The sequence below is a fragment of the Notothenia rossii genome, assembly GCF_949606895.1.
Source record: "Notothenia rossii genome assembly, chromosome: 5".
NCBI classification, from domain to species: Eukaryota; Metazoa; Chordata; class Actinopteri; order Perciformes; family Nototheniidae; genus Notothenia; species Notothenia rossii.
Genome location: NC_136903.1, coordinates 34,411,808 through 34,415,424, shown reverse-complemented (window position 1 = coordinate 34,415,424; position 3,617 = coordinate 34,411,808).

Below are 3,617 nucleotides of genomic sequence, written 5' to 3'. Positions count from 1 at the left end.
TAGCGAGTTTAGAAAGAGAAAGGTCATGTATTATTGCTACACAAACATTATCTCGCACTCTTAGTGTCGCCAACTCGTTTCTAATACGCAAAAAGACAAAAAAATGCGTCTATGGTCGGTGTATTTTCGATATTTCCAATCGAGACGAGATCTCTCTCCCCTGTCCGTGTTCAAGGGGGCGGGGCAGTTTACACACACGCAGCTGCTACATGCAGCAACACACGGCGGGGATTGCGGAGAGAAGCGCTCCACGGTGTGGTTAAATGTTATCCGTCTTGAGGTGGACAATGCTCTTTGCCAAGAGTGTTTAGCATGTAAGGGCGGTAACAAGAGCAATTTGTCTAAACATTTAGCAAAAGTGCACCACATTCAGACGGAGGAATGCACCGGGTTCGACTGTCTTTCTAGTAGCTCTGTAGCCCCATCCACGAGTAACGTTTCCACGTCAGGTATTATGTATGCTAGCAGCAACACACGGAGTTAACACGGTGGACCTAGTGGCCCATCGGGATTCGTCCTGAATGTCCCGATGGCCAGTCCGCCACTGACTCTGTGTGTATGTGTTCTGAGTGTTTGTTTCCCTATAAAACAGCTGCAGGTTTTTTTTTTGGAGAAAGTTACTGGTGCGCATTTCATTGCAGACTGTTATGTTTACGTGGGGAAATGACAGTGCATACATTATTTGAGGTATATTTCGAACTCAGACTTAATTATATGGATATTTGGGCCAGGGGTGTAGAGCTATTTGTTTAAGCAACGGATTGGCAAAACAGGAGAGTCTGTAAACCAGTCTGCTTTGATCTATGAATTAATGTCCGTGACTCTCAGAGTACCTGCTGCCCGCAGCTGGTTTAAAGGGAAACAATTATGGGCTCAGAACAGTTTCATAATATACAACATGCACACAGAAGGATTTACACTTGTATTTCATGATCCGCAAAAGGATCCACACTTGTGTTTTTCAATGCACACACAAATGTGTTCCGTTTCATATACATGTAAATAAAATCCAAACACAGAAAAAAGTTTTACATATGTATTTTTGATCCACACATATTTGTTTTCCGTTTAAATCCCCTAAACCTGCAAACACAAACCGCTTTCTGTGCACGGATCGCTTTGCATTCGTGTGTGGGTGGGTTTTTTGAGACTCCCCTGACGCTCACCCGATTCGTACTTGTAATTTCTCTCATCTATAGCCAATCAGATGTCTCCTCCAGTCTAAGCCAATCACATGAGCGCGCCCCCACGAGGGTAGGATTTATTGCGTTCATGGCACTACATATACGCATTTTGCGATGTCCGGTCAGCTCGCTAAACAGAGGGCGGAGCATCAGGTGATCATGCAGAGCTGCGTGTCTCCGTCAGACTCAGCAGCTGATCTGATCTCTCTCTCGCGTCCGGTTACACTTCACTCGCGTTTATGTCCATATCGATCAGATCCAGCTCTCCTGATCGGCCTTTATAGAGAGCACCGATCAAACAATTTAGAGTGAATATCGGCCGATAATGACCGGCGGGGCTCCCCCCGTTGAGAGTTCACTGTCTAGCACTGGCTTCGTAGTGCACTGATCGATTAGGCTAAACTAACCTGTAGCTGCTCCCTCCACACTCACAACAACTTCATACAGACATAAATAAAGCAGCTGTATTCGCCATACAGGAAACACACATTTAAAACGGTTTTGCCTGCCGTTTTTGTGTACACACAAGCATTCATCAATGGTTCGGAAATTGGCACTGTACCTTAATAATATAAAGGCTTGTATTTGCGTGCATTTCCTGTTCGGAAAGTGGCAATGTACTGAGAGTGGAGGTGTCCTGAGATTAGCGCCTGCAGGCAGGCTCCATGGACCTGTCAGCTCCGGACTGCGCAAAATGCGTACATGAAGCGCTACGTCATGAACGCAATAAATCTACCCTCGTGGGGGCGCGCTCGTGTGATTGGCTTAGACTGGAGGAGACATCTGATTGGCTATACATAGAAAAAATTACAAGTACGAATCGGCTGACCGTCAGGGGAGTCTCAAAAAAAATGCACAGCGATCCGTGCACTGAAAGCGGTTTGTGTTTGCAGGTTCAGAGGTTTTAAACGGAAAACAAATATGTGTGGATCAAAAATACACATTTAAAACTTTTTCTGTGTTTGGATTTTATTTACATGTATATGAAACGGAACACATGTTTCTAAAAAATTACTGTACGTACAAGTCATAAAGCTCTTAAACTGCATTGTACTGCAATTTGTTGATCGTTTATCATATATTAAATCAACATTTTTAACATAATTGAATAGGGGTCTGCATATATTCTAAAATAAATGCTGTCTTGCCTTTCATATGTAAGACATATTTTCTAATGGAAGGCTTGATAACATCTGTTGTAGATGAGCAGTTACATCAAAACAGTGCTATACATGTTTTGATGTAAAGTAAGCTGCTGACTATAAGTATTAACTAATTTTTACTTCATTTATGCTTCTCTTTGAAAATTCCAAAAGAAAAAACCTTGGATCCAATTATTTATCTTTTTAAATATTTGAAGTAGTGGAAAGTTCTCAATAAGCACAACTTTGTGAAGTTTCACTGGCATGAATGTGTTTCTGAATTATGGATATAGTATTTATCTCTGATGTCCTCTCGTCCTCTGCAGCCTAAAGACCCTCCCCCCCGTGTTGGAAACTGGGACAGAGGGATGCGTGTCTCGCGGTCCTCCATACATGATGCCTTGACACAGGATGCCTTCAGCCCCAGTGAGGGGCTCTGTCAGGGGGCAGACCTGACGCCGTGGCCCCCCGCAGCTCCAGGCTGTCCTGGAAGTCAGAAACAGAGGACAGAGGTAAAGCACACACATTGTTCCTCTACGATTTCTAGGAACAGCTGTTTTCTTTTGTAAAGGAATTTATTAACGTTTATTTATAGGGTTAGAGTTAAACATATAAGGGTTATAAAACGTAACACTTTCACCCCAACAGCAGGAATCAGTGTTCCTGTCGCAAGGAGCTACTTTTAGTGTGAACAGCGGGAAGTTTTAATGCTGAATGCTTGTAGGTCATATTTAGCTCATATTTAGCTAGCAGTCCAGCCGCTGTATGCTAACTGAGAATCCTTCAGGTTAGCTCTAGGGAACCTAAAATCATGGGTTCACCAGCTACAGGAACCAAAAGCTACTGTATCTTGAGTCCTTAGACTGAGTTTAGGGCAGAAAATACTGTATTTATACATAGTATACATACTTTGTTAATGTCTATTTTACCATGTATACTTTGCATCTTGGCCCAAAAACGTATTCTACTTATTGGTAGGAATAAAGTTTAGTCACTGATGTTCCTAGCATATTTCAGGCATCGAACCACAAACATGTTTGAAAACTATTGATTCCGGGACGAGGAAGCTGAAGTGGAAAAATGCCGTCTAATTTCTGTGTTTAAGGACTCATTCCTTCACCATCCACTAAGACAAAGATCTCCCAAACGTAATCCTAAAAAACTATTGTCCAAAAGAGTCACAGTGGATAACAGTTTTGTGTTTCTGTGATGAATCACAGGAGGAGGAATGGTTGAAAAAGGACCAGAAGAAGAGGAAGAAGAGAAAAAGGACCAGCTCTCAGAAAGTCCA